The sequence below is a fragment of the Thalassophryne amazonica genome, chromosome 6, assembly GCF_902500255.1.
Source record: "Thalassophryne amazonica chromosome 6, fThaAma1.1, whole genome shotgun sequence".
NCBI lineage: Eukaryota > Metazoa > Chordata > Actinopteri > Batrachoidiformes > Batrachoididae > Thalassophryne > Thalassophryne amazonica.
The window spans coordinates 61,452,499-61,472,662 of NC_047108.1; the positions used below are offsets into that span (position 1 = coordinate 61,452,499).

The window sequence follows — 20,164 nt, forward strand, 5'->3', positions numbered from 1 at the left end:
GGGGAAAACCTGGTCTTGTTAGGAGAGACGGCATCCATCCCACTTTGGATGGAGCAGCTCTCATTTCTAGAAATCTGGCCAATTTTCTTAAATCCTCCAAACCGTGACTATCCAGGGTTGGGATCAGGAAGCAGAGTTGTAGTCTTACACACCTCTCTGCAGCTTCTCTCCCCCTGCCATCCCCTCATTACCCCATCCCCGCAGAGACGGTGCCTGCTCCCAGACTACCAATAACCAGCAAAAATCTATTTAAGCATAAAAATTCAAAAAGAAAAAATAATATAGCACCTTCAACTGCACCACAGACTAAAACAGTTAAATGTGGTCTATTAAACATTAGGTCTCTCTCTTCTAAGTCCCTGTTAGTAAATGATATAACAATTGATCAACATATTGATTTATTCTGCCTTACAGAAACCTGGTTACAGCAGAATGATTATGTTAGTTTAAATGAGTCAACACCCCCGAGTCACACTAACTGCCAGAATGCTCGTAGCACGGGCCGAGATGGAGGATTAGCAGCAATCTTCCATTCCAGCTTATTAATTCATCAAAAACCCAAACAGAGCTTTAATTCATTTGAAAGCTTGACTCTTAGTCTTGTCCATCCAAATTGGAAGTCCCAAAAAACAGTTTTATTTGTTGTTATCTATCGTCCACCTGGTCGTTACTGTGAGTTTCTCTGTGAATTTTCAAACCTTTTGTCTGACTTAGTGCTTAGCTCAGATAAGATAATTATAGTGGGCGATTTTAACATCCACACAGATGCTGAGAATGACAGCCTCAACACTGCATTTAATCTATTATTAGACTCAATTGGCTTTGCTCAAAATGTAAATGAGTCCACCCACCACTTTAATCATATCTTAGATCTTGTTCTGACTTATGGTATGGAAATTGAAGACTTAACAGTATTCCCTGAAAACTCCCTTCTGTCTGATCATTTCTTAATAACATTTACATTTACTCTGATGGACTACCCAGCAGTGGGGAATAAGTTTCATTACACTAGAAGTCTTTCAGAAAGCGCTGTAACTAGGTTTAAGGATATGTTTCCTTCTTTATGTTCCCTAATGCCATATATCAACACAGTGCAGAGTAGCTACCTAAACTCTGTAAGTGAGATAGAGTATCTCGTTAATAGTTTTACATCCTCATTGAAGACAACTTTGGATGCTGTAGCTCCTCTGAAAAAGAGAGCTTTAAATCAGACGTGCCTGACTCCGTGGTATAACTCACAAACTCGCAGCTTAAAGCAGATAACCCGTAAGTTGGAGAGGAAACGGCGTCTCACTAATTTAGAAGATCTTCACTTAGCCTGGAAAAAGAGTCTGTTGCTCTATAAAAAAGCCTCATCACTAATTGAAGAAAATAAGAACAACCCCAGGTTTCTTTTCAGCACTGTAGCCAGGCTGACAAAGACTCAGAGCTCTATTGAGCTGAGTATTCCTTTAACTTTAACTAGTAATGACTTCATGACTTTGTTTGCTAATAAAATTTTAACTGTTAGAGAAAAAATTACTCATAACCATCCCAAAGACATATCGTTATCTTTGACTGCTTTCAGTGATGCCGGTATTTGGTTAGACTCTTTCTCTCAGATTGTTCTGTCTGAGTTATTTTCATTAGTTACTTCATCCAAACCATCAACATGTTTATTAGACCCCATTCCTACCAGGCTGCTCATGGAAGCCCTACCATTATTTAATGCTTCGATCTTAAATATGATCAATCTATCTTTATTAGTTGGCTATGTACCACAGGCTTTTAAGGTGGCAGTAATTAAACCATTACTTAAAAAGCCATCACTTGACCCAGCTATCTTAGATAATTATAGGCCAATCGCCAACCTTCCTTTTCTCTCAAAAATTCTTGAAAGGGTAGTTGTTAAACAGCTAACTGATCATCTGCAGAGGAATGGTCTATTTGAAGAGTTTCAGTCAGGTTTTAGAATTCATCATAGTACAGAAACAGCATTAGTGAAGGTTACCAGCATTAGTGAAGGTTACAAATGATCTTCTTATGGCCTCAGACAGTGGACTCATCTCTGTGCTTGTTCTGTTAGACCTCAGTGCTGCTTTTGATACTGTTGACCATAAAATTTTATTACAGAGATTAGAGCATGCCATAGGTATTAAAGGCACTGCGCTGCGGTGGTGTGAATCATATTTATCTAATAGATTACAATTTGTTCATGTAAATGGGGAATCTTCTTCACAGACTAAGGTTAATTATGGAGTTCCACAAGGTTCTGTGCTAGGACCAATTTTATTCACTTTATACATGCTTCCCTTAGGCAGTATTATTAGACGGCATTGCTTAAATTTTCATTGTTACGCAGATGATACCCAGCTTTATCTATCCATGAAGCCAGAGGACACACACCAATTAGCTAAACTGCAGGATTGTCTTACAGACATAAGGACATGGATGACCTCTAATTTCCTGCTTTTAAACTCAGATAAAACTGAAGTTATTGTACTTGGCCCCACAAATCTTAGAAACATGGTGTCTAACCAGATCCTTACTCTGGATGGCATTACCCTGACCTCTAGTAATACTGTGAGAAATCTTGGAGTCATTTTTGATCAGGATATGTCATTCAAAGCACATATTAAACAAATATGTAAGACTGCTTTTTTGCATTTACGCAATATCTCTAAAATTAGAAAGGTCTTGTCTCAGAGTGATGCTGAAAAACTAATTCATGCATTTATTTCCTCTAGGCTGGACTATTGTAATTCATTATTATCAGGTTGTCCTAAAAGTTCCCTGAAAAGCCTTCAGTTAATTCAAAATGCTGCAGCTAGAGTACTGACGGGGACTAGAAGGAGAGAGCATATCTCACCCATATTGGCCTCTCTTCATTGGCTTCCTGTTAATTCTAGAATAGAATTTAAAATTCTTCTTCTTACTTATAAGGTTTTGAATAGTCAGGTCCCTTCTTATCTTAGGGACCTCATAGTACCATATCACCCCAATAGAGCGCTTCGCTCTCAGACTGCAGGCTTACTTGTAGTTCCTAGGGTTTGTAAGAGTAGAATGGGAGGCAGAGCCTTCAGCTTTCAGGCTCCTCTCCTGTGGAACCAGCTCCCAATTCGGATCAGGGAGACAGACACCCTCTCTACTTTTAAGATTAGGCTTAAAACTTTCCTTTTTGCTAAAGCTTAAAGTTAGGGCTGGATCGGGTGACCCTGAACCATCCCTTAGTTATGCTGCTATAGACTTAGACTGCTGGGGGGTTCCCATAATGCATCTTTTTGCTCTGTATGCACCACTCTGCATTTAATCATTAGTGATTGATCTCTGCTCCCCTCCACAGCATGTCTTTTTCCCGGTTCTCTCCCTCAGCCCCAACCAGTCCCAGCAGAAGACTGCCCCTCCCTGAACCTGGTTCTGCTGGAGGTTTCTTCCTGTTAAAAGGGAGTTTTTCCTTCCCACTGTTGCCAAGTGCTTGCTCACAGGGGGTCGTTTTGACCGTTGGGGTTTTTCCGTAATTATTGTATGGCTTTGCCTTACAATATAAAGTGCCTTGGGGCAACTGTTTGTTGTGATTTGGCACTATATAAATAAAATTGATTTGATTTGATTTGATTTGTGCCCACACTGTAAACCCAAACATTCAAAAATACTTACACAGATTAAGTTAACACTTATTTATTTATGGCAGCACAGTGGCTTAGTGGTTAGCAATGTTACCTCACAGCAAGAAAGTCATAGCCTACATGTCGCTGCAGCCACGAGCCCTGAGCTCTCTTTATCCAGGAGCAGTTCGACCTCTATATCCTTTCAAGTTACTTATAACATGTCTCCATATACATTTCAACACGCTTTAACTTTTTCTTGTTCTTTTGATTAATATTATTATATTAGTGATAAAAATGGAGGAGTGGGGTACAATTAGTTAAACCTAACAGCTAACATTAGCTTATCTAGCCAGCTGTAGCACCATTTATCATAGCTAACAATATAGTCGATTCTGTTCTGTTTGGAAAGCTAACGTTAATACACACTTTTGTTTACATTTGTTGTTATATTTATTTGTTAATACTGTTATTATAGGGTTAAACTATGCTAATGTATTTTATACGCTAGTTACCGGCTTTGTTTAGCCTTGTTGGCTAGCTAAGTACAGTTGGCTTTTTAACGACTAATTTAACGGTAGCTCATCTAGATATAGTTAGCTTATTTTTGTGATTTACATTTTTATTTTACATGGTGTAGATTTTTAATGATTCTCCAGTTTATGGGTTCTTTAATAGATATCAACATATAGTATCTAAGTTTGAGGTTTCCATTAGATAGCATATAGAATACAGTAGTGTTCAGAATAATAGCAGTGCTATGTGACTAAAAAGATTAACCCAGGTTTTGAGTATATTTCTTATTGTTACATGGGAAACAAGGTACCAGTAGATTCAGTAGATTCTCACAAATCCAACAAGACCAAGCATTCATGATATGCACACTCTTAAGGCTATGAAATTGGGCTATTAGTAAAAAAAGTAGAAAAGGGGGTGTTCACAATAATAGTAGCATCTGCTGTTGACGCTACAAATGTTGTGAAAGTGTAGGAACACGGACCCACAACAGGGGGCGCAAATGAACGGACAATGGAGTAAGTCAAATAACAAAGCTTTACTGTTGTGAAACTCGCACAACAAACACAACAGATTACAATTTCGGGAACAAGCCGAATTCCAATGGTGTCGTGTGGGCAGGCTCGAAGGTAGGAGACGTCTGTCCAAGTCGAACCGGAACCACTCGATTTCCACCGCCACCGAACCCCGGGAATACTGGAGCCGCCAAGTCCCGAACTCCCAGGTGACCACTGCCTCCGCTTGTCGGATATGGTACTGCTGGCGAGGAACAAAAACAGTCAGAGGTGGGTGCGCTGCACCCAGCAACACGGACGGTGGTAACACCACCTCCCCCTCTCGTCAAGAAAACACTGAAGTGCAGGAGTGTGAGTACTTATCCAATACTGTCTCCTGCTGCTCTTCTCTCTCTCTCTGTATAAAGGCAAAAAGTATTCAAAGTTGATATAGTCAGCTGGATACGTTACCTCCTCGGTAGAAACGATATCTCGGCAATGAGGTGGAGATGCCGTCCTGCTGATATACCCCACTGATGATTGCTGTCAGCTGTCTCAGGTGATGGGTGACAGCTGTCACCCTGGCTGCTCCTGTGAGGCGGCAGCGCCCTCTGGTGCCTGGAGCCCGCACTCCAGGCAGGGTGCCCTCTGGTGGTGGTGGGCCAGCAGTACCTCCTCTTCAGCGGCCCACACAACAGGACCCCCCCCTCAACGGGCGCCTCCTGGCACCCGACCGGGCTTGTCCGGGTGGCGACGGTAGAAGTCGGCCAGGAGGGCCGGGTCCAGGATGAAGCTCTTCTTCACCCAGGAGCGTTCTTCGGGACCGTACCCTTCCCAGTCCACCAGATATTGAAAACCCCGGCCCATCCGTCGGATGTCCAAAAGCCGGAGCACAGTCCAAGCCGGCTCGCCATCGATGATCCGTGCAGGAGGTGGTGCCGGACCGGGTGTACAGAGGGGCGAGGTGTGATGGGGCTTGATTTTCGACACGTGGAACACTGGATGGATCCGCAGTGAGGCCGGAAGCTGAAGCCTGCGGCGGGATTGATGACCTTGAGAATCTTGAAAGGACCTATGTATCTGTCTTGCAATTTTGGGGAGGCCACTTGTAGTGGGATTTCCTTGGTGGACAACCACACTTCCTGCCCGGGACGATACGTAGGGGCCGGGGTTCGCCGACGGTCTCCATGGGCCTTTGTCCTCATCCGGGCCTTCAGCAAAGCAGAGCGGGCGGCACGCCACACCCGACGGCACTTCCGTAGGTGGGCCTGGACCGAGGGCACACCGACCTCTCCCTCAACCACCGGAAACAACGGGGGCTGATACCCCAAACATACCTCAAAGGGGGAGAGGCCGGTGGCTGACGACACTTGGCTGTTGTGGGCGTACTCGATCCAGGCCAGATGGGTACTCCAGGCCGCCGGGTGCGCGGCTGTCACGCAGCGCAGGGTCTGCTCCATCTCTTGATTGGCCCGCTCTGCTTGCCCGTTGGTTTGGGGGTGGTATCCGGACGAGAGACTGACCATGGCCCCCAGCTCCCAGCAGAAGCTCCTCCAGACATGCGAGGAGAACTGGGGACCGCGATCGGAGACGATGTCTGATGGAATCCCATGCAGCCGGACGACGTGGTGGACCAGGAGGTCTGCCGTCTCCTGGGCTGTTGGGAGCTTCGGGAGGGCCACGAAGTGGGCCGCCTTGGAGAATCGGTCCACTATCGTGAGGATGACGGTGTTTCCCTGGGACGGTGGGAGGCCCGTGACAAAATCCAGGCCGATGTGGGACCAGGGGCGATGAGGCACGGGCAGCGGCTGTAGCAGTCCCGGAGCCTTGCGATGGTTGGCCTTGCCCCTGGCGCAGGTGGTACAGGCCTGGATATAATCCCGGACGTCGGCCTCCAGGGACGCCCACCAGAAGCGCTGCCGGACAACTGCGACGGTTCTTCACACCCCCGGATGACAGGAGAGCTTAGAACCGTGACAGAAGTCCAGGACAGCAGCCCTGGCTTCTGGTGGGACGTAAAGTCTGTTCTTCGGTCCAGTCCCGGGGTCCGGGTTTCGTGCCAGGGCCTCCCGGACGGTTCTCTCTACGTCCCAGGTGAGGGTGGCCACGATAGTGGACTCCGGGATGATGGGTTCCGGTGGATCCGACAACTCCGTTTTGACTTCGTCTTCGTGTACCCGGGACAAGGCATCCGATCTCTGGTTCTTGGTCCCGGGCCGGTAGGTGATGCGGAAGTCAAAACGGCCGAAGAACAGTGACCAGCGGGCTTGTCTGGGATTCAGCCGCTTGGCGGTCCTGATATACTCCAGGTTCCGGTGGTCAGTGAAAACCGTGAATGGCACGGACGTTCCCTCCAACAGATGTCTCCACTCTTCAAGAGCCTCTTTCACCGCAAGGAGTTCTCGATTGCCGACGTCATAGTTCCGTTCGGCCGGGGTCAACCTGCGGGAAAAATAGGCACACGGATGAAGGACCTTATCGGTCTTCCCGCTCTGGGACAGCACAGCTCCTATCCCTGAGTCCGAGGCGTCCACTTCAACCACTAACTGGCGGCTAGGATCGGGCTGCACCAGAACGGGTGCAGACGAGAAGCGCCATTTCAACTCCTTGAACGCGGCATCACAATGATCCGACCAGGTGAAGGGGACTTTTGGTGAGGTCAGGGCTGTCAGGGGGCTAACTACCTGACTGTAGCCCTTAATGAACCTCCTGTAGAAATTAGCAAAGCCGAGGAACTGTTGCAGCTTCCTACGGCTTGTGGGTTGGGGCCAGTCTCTCACCGCCGCAACCTTGGCCGGATCAGGAGCGACGGAGTTGGGGGAGATGATGAACCCCAGGAAGGACAAAGAGGTGCGGTGGAACTCACACTTCTTGCCCTTAACAAACAGCCGGTTCTCCAATAACCGCTGCAGGACCTGACGTACATGTCGAACATGGGTCTCAGGATCCGGAGAAAAGATGAGTATATCGTCCTCTGGTGCCTGGAGCCCGCACTCCAGGCAGGGCGCCCTCTGGTGGTGGTGGGCCAGCAGTACCTCCTCTTCAGCGGCCCACACAACAACAAACGTAAAACTATTATGTTCAAACTGCTTTTTTAGCAATCCTGTGAATCACTAAACTAGTATTTAGTTGTATAACCACAGTTTTCATGATTTCTTCACATCTGCGAGGCATTATTTTTGTTGGTTTGGAACCAAGATTTTGCTGGTTTACTAGTGTGCTTGGGGACATTGTCTTGTTGAAACACCCATTTCATGTCCTCTTCAGCATAAGGCAACATAACCTCTTCAAGTATTTTGACATATCCAAACTCATCCATGATACCTGGTATGCGATATAAGTTAAAAAAAAAAGTAGAAAAGGGGGTGTTCACAATAATAGTAGTGTGGCATTTGGTCAGTGAGTTCGTCAATTTTGTGGAACAAACAGGTGTGAATCAGGTGTCCCCTATTTAAGGATGAAGCCAGCACCTGTTGAACACGCTTTTCTCTTTGAAAGCCTGAGGAAAATGGGACGTTCAAGACATTGTTCAGAAGAACAGCATAGTTTGATTAAAAAGTTGATTGGAGAGGGGAAAACCTATACGCAGGTGCAAAAAATTATAGGCTGTTCATCTACAATGATCTCCAATGCTTTAAAATGGACAAAAAAAACACCAGAGACGCGTGGAATAAAATGGAAAACAACCATCAAAATGGATAGAAGAATAACCAGAATGGCAAAAGCTCACCTTTGATCAGCTCCAGGATGATCAAAGACAGTCTGGAGTTACCTTTAAGTGCTGTGACAGTTAGAAGACACCTGTGTGAAGTTAATTTATTTGCAAGAATCCCCCACAAAGTCCCTCTGTTAAATAAAAGACGTGCAGAAGAGGTTACAATTTGCCAAAGAACACATCAACTGGCCTAAAGAGAAATGGAGGAATATTTTGTGGACTGATGAGAGCAAAACTGTTCTTTTTGGGTCCAAGGGCCGCAGACAGTTTGTGAGATGACCCCCAAACTCTGAATTCAAGCCACAGTTCACAGTGAAGACAGTGAAGCATGGTGGTGCAAGCATCATGATATGGGCATGTTTCTCCTACTATGGTGTTGGGCCTATATATCACATACCAGGTATCATGGATCAGTTTGGATATGTCAAAATACTTTAAGAGGTCATGTTGCCTTATGCTGAAGAGCACATGCCCTTGAAATGGGTGTTTCAACAAGACAATGACCCCAAGCACACTAGTAAACCAGCAAAATCTCGGTTCCAAACCAACAAAAATAATGCCTCGCAGATGTGAAGAAATCATGAAAAACTGTGGTTATACAACTAAATACTAGTTTAGTGATTCACAGGATTGCTAAAAATGCAGTTTGAACAGAATAGTTTTAAGTTTGTAGCGTCAACAGCAGATGCTACTATTACTGTGAACACCCCCTTTTCTACTTTTTTTTTTACTAATAGCCCAATTTCATAGCCTTAAGAGTGTGCATATCATGAATGCTTGGTCTTTTTGATTTGTGAGAATCTACTGAACCTACTGGTACCTTGTTTCCCATGTAACAATAAGAAATATACTCAAAACCTGGATTAATCTTTTTAGTCACATAGCACTACTATTATTCTGAACACTACTGTATGTATTTTGTCTTCCTATAGTAAGCTAGCAGGTCGTTACTGATTAACTGATTCCTTCTGCTCAAAGTGATATTAATCAGTGAAATCACCTGGTGGAGTCAGTGGCTGCAAAGAAAACCTGCATCCTCTTGGCCCTTTGTGGAACAAGTTGCCCACCCCTGATCTACCAGATGCAACTCTACATCTCCTACAGAATGGGCAGGGGCAGCCTTGGACCAAAAACTTTTCACGTGGGAACCAAGTGTACTAAACCGCCAAATGAAAAGCGGAGAAGCCAAAAGGACTTCTTCTTCTTCTTCTTTTTTTTTTTTTTTTACAAAGTAAACTAATAAATAGTGGGTTAATATAAAACTGTGTTCACAGAGTTACAAACATCTCCTTGTGCACTCTCAGGACAATCACAGTCCACTTTCTTAGCTCTCTGTACAGACTAAAATTAAAAATACACAACATATGTTTTCAGAAATGGCTACAAAATGTGCAAATATTTTTCCGAGAAATACTCCCGTGTCAGTGCCCATCGTCAATCTGCTCTGTTTAAGCCTGATCCCGTCAGATCTCAGAAGCTAAGCAGTGAGGGACCTGGTTAGTATTTGGATGGGAGACCTCTTTGGAACACCAGTGGCTGTGTGTGTTTCTCCAGGTAACACTGGAGTTACGTCAGGAAGGGCATCCGGTATAAAACCTGTGCCAAATATCAATGCGGATCTGGCTGCATCCGCTGTGGTGACCCCGAACACAAAATGGGAGCAGCCGAATGAACAACCAAACTCCCGTGTCAGTGCCCACCTCATTGTCAGAAGGGCTCTTAGTCAGAAATGCTGGTAGTTACAAAATCAGTTGGGTTTCAGTAGAAAAACATTTGAACAATAATACCGAAAAGTAGAAAATGTCTTTGGCTTTATTTAAAATATAATTCAAAAATAAATAAACACCAGGACAAATGAATAGCATGCATATGAACACTGTTATTATTTCACCACTGTAAGGAGAGGAACTGCACAGAAGTCTGCAAACAAACCATGAACAACAGCTACATTAGCCAACAAAATGTGTCCTATAACACCTTTTTGTATAACATTAATACTGTAAATTGTTGCATAATGTTCAGTGGCCCCCCTACTCTGAGTAGGGGGGCAAAGCTCTTGATTTACCGATCGATCTATGTTCCGATCCTCACCTATGGTCATGAGATTTGGCTCATGACCGAAAGAACGAGATCGCGAGTACAAGCGGCCGAGATGAGTTTCCTCCGCAGGGTGGCTGGGCGCTCCCTTAGAGATAGGGTGAGGAGCTCGGTCACTCGGGAGGAGCTCGGAGTCGAGCCGCTGCTCCTCCACATCGAAAGGAGTCAGTTGAGGTGGCTCGGGCATCTTTTCCGGATGCCAACTGGACGCCTCGCTGGAGAGGTGTTCCGGGCACGTCCCATTGGGAGGAGGCCCTGGGGAAGACCCAGGACACGCTGGAGGGACTACATCTCTCGGCTGGCTTGGGAACGCCTTGGGGTTCCCCCAGAGGAGCTGGGGGAGGTGTGTGTAGATCGGAGGTCTGGGCGGCTTTGCTTGAACTGCTGCCCCTGCGACCCGACTCCGGATAAAGCGGAAGAAAATGGATGGATGGATGGAATGTTCAGTGGCAAAAATAAAGTCTCTGAAAAACATATACTTGTATGAACAAAGTATGGAATCCCCCAAAATACACGTTTTCTGACCGGGCCTTCTGACAACTAGGCCATCTGAAAACAGGGCAGACACCCCCTCCCCTCCCCCAAGGTCAAACCCACATAAATTTTCAGCCTGACTCTGTAAAATCTAGGGATGGGTATCGAGAACCGGTTCCTTTAGGGTATCGTTAAGAAATTATTCGATCCACCGACATCAATAACCTTTTTGCTTAACAATTCCCTTATCGGTCCTTCAGAGTGGCTGTTGTTTTTGGGGGTGTTTGTCAGGAAAATGATCATTTCTCTATACTGATTACAGACCCTGCAGCGGGTCTGTAATCAACTTTCTGCAGCTTGAACCAATCAAAGCAGTGATTCGCAGATCGAAGCAGTGCTTTGATCTACTGCTTCGTTGATTCATTGTTTTATTTCACTTTATCTTAATTTTCCACCGCTAAAACCCTAAAGAGCATACGTCTGTGAGTAAATTTTTTTTTATTATTTGTATGTTAAACTGACCTGTTATGGTCTTCTGAAATTGTTGACAGATGTATGTACGGGGCTGATGCTAACATGTTACCATGTCTATGGCATTTTCAATGTTAAAGTTAGCATTAAGCTGTTGCAGCTGACAGCACGTTTGTGTGCATTTGTTTTCTGTATAATTAATGTTGTTGTATTTGTTGTCGTAAAAGAGTCAAATATATTACAAATTGTAATTTTTTTATTTATTTTTGTTTATATTTTAATAATAATAATAGCAACAACAACAACAACAACAATAATAGTAATAACTATGACTGCAAGCAGTCATATACGGGCCCTCATTCCGTGCAACCGCCTACCCAGGCCAGTGGGTGCCCTTGTGACCACATGTGGGCATGTGCATGCAGGGGCAACCACTCATCACACAGTTAAAATTTTAAACAAATCACACAATGCATCAAGGAGTTATGACATGTTGATTGTTCATCCACTAGGCGGTTTAAGTATAATGTTCATATGGCGAAGGGTCAAAATGGCGGCACCATAGCGGCCACACCCTTCGACATATAGAAAAGCTTTCGATAACTTTTGGTCAGTATCGTCTCTGGGTGATCTGTAAGAAATTTGAAGTGCATTGGACAAAATCCCTAGGAGGAGTTCGTTCAAATACAACATGCGGAAATCACGCCAAAATGAGAAGAAAATTCAAAATGGCCGACTTCCTGTTTGGAGTAGACCCATGGTGCAAGAGACTTTTTTGTACATCTATGCAAGTCACACGTGTACCAATTTTCATCTCCCTACTCCAAAAAACCCCTATGGGGAGGGGGTTTTGAAAGTTTCAAGGGGGCGCTATTGAGGCATTTTGCCCTGCCCATGGGTGACGCCCCTATGAATTGTAAGAGGTTGTCGTGCTCGACCTGTGTATCAATTTTCATGATGATGTGACAAAATTAAAGCCGTCAAAAGGAAGAACGTAATTTCATGGCGAATGGGCAATATTCGGTACGCCTCCACACGGACGCCGTTACTCGTAACTTCACAGCGTTTATCGCCTATGTTCACCAATTTGTTCTGCATGTTTCAAAAGTGGAATGAAGTTGATTGGGTTAAGTATGTGACATCAGGACCTCTTAAAGTAAAAATAGGACATTTCCCACCACCACCGGGGGGCGCTATGGTGCAGGTGGGAACTTAAGATATGTAGACGTTCAGGGCGGAGCCCTCATTATGTCCAGCAAGTTTGAAGGATCTACGATGAAGTATGTGGGCGTGACAGCCGTTTGAAGTGAAATGGCGTGCTCCGAAAAGCTCGCCAAAGTTTGACGACCCCTAGCAGCCACGCCTTTTGACTTAATTAGAATCTTTTGATAACTTTTGATCACCATTGGGTTGTGATGATTTTGACCAAATTTGAAGTCGATCGGATGAAATCCCTAGGACGAGTTCGTTCAAATGTAAGTAGTGGAAATGGCCAAAAATGGCAAAAATTTGCTCAAAATTGAAACTTAAAATCAAAATGACCGACTTCCTGTCAATATTTCACCATGACAGTAAGAGACTTTTTCGTGTGTCCTGGCATGGTAATTATGTGTACCGAATTTCGTGAGGCTACGACGAAAAAAGCCCAACGCGGAGGGGTTTTTGAAAATTTCTAGGGGGCACTATTTCGCGATTTTTCTCCGACCATGTGCGACGCCCCCAAAATATTGAATTTCGGATCCGGCCGGACCACTTTGGAAAGTTTGGTGAGTTTTTGAGCATGGGAAGAGGCCGAAATTTCGATTTCAAGAGTGAGAATAATAATAATAATAATAATAATAATAATAATAATAAACAGCGCAATTACAATAGGGTCCTCGTAGGACGTTGCCTACTCGGGCTCTAATAACTAATAATGCTACAATACAATTTTAGAGAAAGAGACAAAAAGAACCTGATTAAAAACACAACAAAAAAGATAAAACGAACTAACAATAAACATAAATAAATAGATATAGAAATAAATAAGTGTTTCCTGTAAACACAGTGACTCTTACACCTCCACTTCATCCCTGTGTTATTTAAGTTTAATGACAATTTGTTTCGGTCAAACCATATTTTCAATTTGTTAATTTCTTCAGTGATTTCTTCCAGAACTGTCTGCCAAACTAGAAAACTGCTGCATCCTAGTAAGAGCAGAATACTACTGGAATGAATTTGGACAAGGAAAACTGGGTTTTTTCACACCTAAATGGATGCTGCACTCACTGCAGTTTATTGTCTGGAATAGTCCCAGATTGCATTTCAGAGCTTCTAGAATTCAAACATTTTCATGCAGGTGGTGCTGGGGGGTAATTTTGGGTTACAGCTTTATTTGTTTTTCACCACTTTCATCCCTGAATATGTCAATCATGAGTCACTTTTGTGAGGATTAAAGTCACTAACTGGGACTCCTGTCTTGTTGTGAGAAAGAAACGAGAATCGTCCTCCACTCTGTTCACACAATGCTGTGCGGCTCTCTGCTGAGTCAAGGAAGAATGATAGAGTCCATTCAGAATTAATAAATTCAAAGTGAAATGCCATTTAAATCAAATGACACCTCTTTCCAAACGTTGTAATACAAACAAACTGCAATTGATTAAAACATTTTTTCCTCCCAAAATGAGACGTCCTGCACTGACGTGCAGCAGCCGGCTGGGCTCAGCTCAGAGGTATGGAGAGACATTCATGCCAAAATTTCTGAAAGGAAATGCTTTTGACAAAAACTACAGATTTTGTTTATTTTTGTTTATGTCCAGAGATCAAGGATCCAGTGTCCAATTTCATATTGATTTACTTTAAGACTCAATAAAATACATAGAAAACCTGTAAAGCCTACTTTTAGTACACAGAAAATTCACAAGAGGTATCAATAAGGGACTCGATAAGGAATCGGGTCGATAAGCAGAATCGATAATGGCATCGATATCGATAAAATCTTATCAATACCCATCCCTCGTCAAATCTCAGAAGCTAATATTCCTATTCAACACAGTGCCATTCCTTCCCGTTTCATTCCGAATAGCAAATTGGAGTGCGTTTTCAAGCTTCACTGCTTGATCCATGTTTTGTCAATTTTGAACAAACTTGGTGTAAGCAGTAGTTTCGCCCATAATTGGCACCAGTTTTGAAATGTTCAAAAATTTCATCCCAATTCACCAAATCGGCATCATTACGTGGTCACTTCTGGGTGTTCACAGTCTTAACAGCTTCAATCACATTCAAACATCTTTAAATGGGGTAGTAAGTACAGCTTGAAACTTGTTTGATTGTGCTCCATCGGGGTAAAAATTTGAAGCAAAAACAGTGTTTGCTGCGGTTCTGTTTGAGAATGCAGCTGGGCACAGCTTTACTTTGGTTTTCGAGCGGGTTACCAAGTATGTGCTTTATAAACCAGCCTTATAGGAGGCATGCTGAAGAAAGATGTATCAGCCTGTTTTTGCACTTTTTCTGGATCGTGGTGGATTGCAATAGAACGGTGCCCTGTGGAATAGGGGTATAAGCAGAATGGGTTCTGGTTCGCACTTGGGTGGGAGACCGCTTCAGAAGACCAATGACTGTGTGTGTGTGTTTCTCCAGGTAAAACTGGAGTTGCATCAGGAAGGGCATCCAGCATAAAACTTGTACCACAAGTAAGTTGCCCATAAAGGCAAGGAACACAAATTAATTTTGATTTTTGGCTGTCAGCCCATCATATTTTATTATTTTTTTCCCTACTTGAAACCCAAAATTCAGTAAAAAAAACATTACATTTATAAGTGTCAGAATGGCATGATTTTTTTGGTAGGCAGTATTAATTTTTTGATGTCTCAGTATTAATGTCTAAATATTTCAATTTCTAGAGTTTTACAGTTCTTGAGTTTTAGGATGCAGAAGGTTTTGCTGTATGGAGGACCAGCTGAAGGATAGTAATGGGCGCCGTAGTTGTTGTGAAAGTGTAGGGACACGGACCCACAACAGGGGGCGACAATGGAATAAGCCAAAATATAACAATTTAATGTTGTGAATGTGCACAACAGAGCAACAGACAACACAACTGAGATCAACAGTCAATAATTCACGGTGACGTGTGGGCAGGCTCGAGGATAGAAGACGCCCGTCCAGAACAGAGCCGGATCCCATACGCTTTCCACTGCCACCGGATCTGAAGCACCCCGGAGCCACCAAGCGCTGGGTCCCCAGGTGGCCACTGCCTCCGGCTGTCAGATCGGGTACTGCTGGCAGGAAGAACAGACAGGTGATGGTGGGTGCGTGAACACCCAGCAAACAGTCAGAACGGGTGGGAAACACCTCCACCTCTTAAGCACAGTCACACAGGAACAAAAACGTGCAGCGCCTGAAAGACTACTTATCCGAGGAGCGAAGACGTCGTCTCCTCCCAGCTTCCAGCTGCTAACCAGTCAAACAGGTACGCCTGTAAATGTTCAGAAAGTTGTATGGCACAAAACCACAGCTGAGTGTTTACCTGATTGGTAGACGATTTCTCGGCAGTGAGGTGAAGATGCTGCCCGGCTTTTATGGAGATGTGGTTGTGGTGATGATGAGTGACAGCTGGTGCTGGTGATGACTGCCAGCTGCCACTCCTGGTTGCTCCGGCGCCCTCTCGTGCCTGAAGCCCGCACTTCAGGCAGGGCGCCCTCTGGTGATGGGCCAGCAGTACCTCCTCTTCAGCGGCCCACACAACAGGACCCCCCCCCCCTCAATGGGCGCCTCCTGGTGCCCAACTAGGCTTGTCCGGGTGACGGGTGTAGAAGTCGGCCAGGAGGGCCGGGTCCAGGATGAAGCTCCTCTTCACCCAGGAGCGCTCTTCGGGTCCATAACCCTCCCAGTCCACCAGATACTGGAAACCCCGGCCCCATCGACGGACATCCAGGAGCCTGCGCACAGTCCAAGCAGGCTCCCCATCGATGATCCGGACAGGAGGTGGCGCCGGTCCGGGAGTGCAGAGGGAAGAGGTGTGGTACGGCTTGATGCGGGAGACATGGAAGACTGGGTGAATCCCCCAGTTCCCTACAGAAACTCCTCCAGACTTGCGAGGAGAATTGGAGACCACGGTCAGACATGACGTCAGATGTAATCCCATGCAGACGTACGACATGGTGGACCAGGAGGTCTGCAGTCTCCTGGGCTGTCAGGAGCTTCGGGAGGGCCACGAAGTGGGCCGCCTTGGAGAACCGGTCCACTATCGTGAGGATGGTGGTCATACCCTGGGACGGCGGGAGGCCCGTGACGAAGTCCAGGCCGATGTGGGACCATTGGCGGTGAGGCACAGGTAACGGCTGGAGGAGTCCCTGTGCCCGTTGGTGGTCAGCCTTTCCCCTGGCACAGGTGGTGCAGGCCTGGACGTACTCCCGGACGTCGGCTTCCATAGACGCCCACCAGAAGCGCTGCCGGACCACTGCCATGGTTCTTTGCACCCCAGGATGACAGGAGAGCTTGGATCCGTGACAGAAGTCCAGGACTGCAGCTCTGGCTTTTGGTGGGACGTAGAGCCTGTTCTTTGGGTCGGTCCCCGGGTCCGGGTTCCATGCCAGGGCCTCCCGGACGGTCTTCTCCACGTCCCAGGTGAGGGCGGCCACGATAGTGGACTCGGGGATGATGGGTTCTGGTGGATCTGACAGCTCGACCTTGACTTCCTCTTCATGGACCCGGGACAGGGCGTCAGATCGCTGGTTTTTGGTCCCGGGGCGGTAGGTGATCCAGAAGTCAAAACGCCCGAAGAACACTGACCAGCGGGCTTGCCTGGGGTTCAGACACTTGGCGGTCCGGATGTATTCCAGGTTCAGATGGTCCGTGAAAACCGTGAAGGGCACCGTAGCTCCCTCCAACAGGTGTCTCCACTCCTCAAGAGCCTCTTTCACCACTAGGAGTTCCCGATTGCCGACGTCGTAGTTCCACTCTGCCGGGGTCAACCTACGGGAAAAATAGGCACAAGGATGGAGAACCTTATCGGACTCTCTGCTCTGGGACAGCACAGCTCCTATCCCTGAGTCAGAGGCATCCACTTCGACTACAAACTGGCGAATGGGATCGGGCTGCACCAGAACGGGTGCAGACGAGAACCGACGTTTCAACTCCTTAAACGCGATTTCACACCGATCCGACCAGGTGAAGGGGACTTTAGTGGAGGTTAGGGCCGTCAGGGGGCTAACTACCTGGCTATAGCCCTTAATAAACCTCCGGTAGAAATTTACAAAGCCGAGGAACTGTTGCAGCTTCCTACGGCTTGTCGGTTGGGGCCAATCTCTCACCGCCGCTACCTTGGCCGGATCAGGTGCGACGGAGTTGGAGGAGATGATGAACCCCAGGAAGGACAAAGAAGTATGGTGGAACTCGCACTTCTCGCCCTTCACAAACAACCGGTTCTCCAACAACCACTGCAGGACCTGACGTACATGCTGCACATGAGTCTCAGGATCTGGGGAGAAGATGAGGATATCGTCCAGGTATACGAAGACGAACCAGTGCAGGAAGTCCCGCAAGACGTCATTAACCAATGCCTGGAATGTCGCGGGCGCATTGGTGAGGCCGAACGCCATGACCAGGTACTCAAAGTGACCTAACGAGGTGTTAAATGCCGTCTTCCACTCGTCTCCCTTCCGGATCCGAACCAGGTGATACGCATTCCTAAGATCTAGTTTGGTGAAGATTTGGGCTCCAAGCAAGGGCGTGAACATAGAATCTAGCAGAGGCAGCGGGTATCGATTGCGAACCGTGATCTCGTTCAGCCCTCTGTAGTCTATGCATGGAGGGAGTCCGCCGTCCTTTCTGCACACGAAAAAGAAACCTGCACCCATCAGGGAGGTGGAGTTCCGGATCAACCCGGCAGCTAAGGAGTCCCGGATGTAGGTCTCCATTGATTCGCGCTCAGGACAAGAGAGGTTGTACAACCTGCTGGACGGGTACTCAGCGCCCGGGATCAAATCAATGGCACAATCATACGGACGGTGCGGGGGAAGAGTGAGTGCCAGATCTTTGCTGAAGACGTCAGCAAGATCATGGTACTCCTCCGGCACCGCCGACAGATTGGGGGGGGACTTTAACCTCCTCAGTAGCTGTCACACCGGGTGGAACCGAGGATCCTAAACATTCCCAGTGGCAGGTGTCGCTCCACTGCGTCACTACCCCAGATGGCCAATCAATCCGGGGATTGTGCTTAATCATCCATGGAAATCCCAAAATCACTCGGGAGGTAGAAGGTGTTACATAGAACACAATCTCCTCCCTGTGATTCCCAGACACCACCAAAGTCACGGGTGGTGTCTGGTGTGTGATTAATGGGAGAAGGGTGCCATCTAGTGCCTGTACCTTCAATGGTGAAGGTACAGCCACTAGAGGGAGCCCTGCCTCCCTGGCCCATCTGCTGTCCAGCAGATTCCCTTCAGACCCCGTGTCCACCAGTGCTGGAGCGTGAAGGGTAAGATCCCCACAAAGGATCGTCACTGGGATGCGTGCGGATCTACGGGCTTTCCCCGCGTGGATGTTATGGCCCACCCTTAACCCAGTCTCTAAGGGTGGGCGTTGAAGTTTAACCGCTTGGGAAAGTCTCTTTCAGTGTCTTTGTATGTGCTCATTCGAGCCACAGAAAAAACAATCTCCGCGAGCCAGTCTCCGTTATCTGTCATGTGATTTTACTTTAGCCCTGCTCGTGTCCATAGCTTCATCAGCAGGGGGAGCTGTTGCTCCACGGAGCTCTCTGACTGTGGAGCGTGGGGACGGCGGCACCCTTTCGGACCCGGAAGGAAGAGGGACAGCTCGCGCCCGGCCACACCCTTCGCCCCGCTCCCGACGGTGTTCTTTTAACCGGTTGTCTAACCGTATGACCAGGTCGACAAGCCCGTCAAAATCCCGCGGCTCATCCTTAGCCAACAGGTGCTCCTTCGGGACCAGAGACAGTCCGTTTACGAAGGCGGCGCGGAGTGCAACGTTATTCCAGCCAGACCTCGCAGCCGCGATGCGGAAGTCGACTGCATACTCGGCTGCACTCCGACGCCCCTGTCTCATTGACAGCAGCACGGTCGAAGCGGTCTCGCCTCTATTGGGATGATCAAACACCTGTTTAAACTCCCTCACAAACCCAGTATATGTCGTTAGGAGCCGTGAATTTTGCTCCCAGAGCAGCGTAGCCCAGGCGTGTGCCTCTCCTCGAAGCAAATTAATAACATAAGCCACCCGGCTGGCATCTGACACGTACATGACAGGATGCTGTGCAAAGACGAGTGAACACTGCATTAAGAAGTCTGCGCACGTCTCGACACAACCTCTGTACGGTTCCAGAGGGCTTATGTATGCTTCGGGGGATGGGGGGGGGGGGGGGGTGTTCGTTGAATCACCACTGGAATGTTTGTATTTAGTGCTCGGTCAGCTGGAGGAGGTGCTGCAGCAGCGCCCTGAATGCGCGCTTCCACCTGGGCGGTGAGGGCCTCCATCCTCCGATTGAGTATAACGTTCTACTCGGTTACCAAGTCCAACCGAGCAGTGAAGGCGGTTAAGATGTGCTGCAGTTCACCTAACACGCCTCCTGCCGACGCCTGTGCACCCTGTGTTTCCATTGGCGGTTCAGTCGATGGTTGACGCCCCTCGGGATCCATGACGCTGGCCGAGAAATCCGGTTGTGAAAGTGTAGGGACACGGATCCACAACAGGGGGCGCAAATGAACGGACAATGGAATAAGCCAAAATATAACAATTTAATGTTGTGAATGTGCACAACAGAGCAACAGACAACACAATTGAGATCAACAGTCATTAATTCACGGTGACGTGTGGGCAGG

The 20,164-nt window shown here is 46.9% G+C and overlaps 1 protein-coding gene across 1 annotated transcript in view; it reads right to left on the reverse strand.

Annotated features, from left to right (window-relative positions):
* Positions 1 to 20,164, reverse strand: part of slc16a4 (solute carrier family 16 member 4) — a 181,839-nt gene that overhangs the window by 149,485 nt on the left and 12,190 nt on the right. The gene's annotated exons all lie outside the window — the stretch shown is intronic.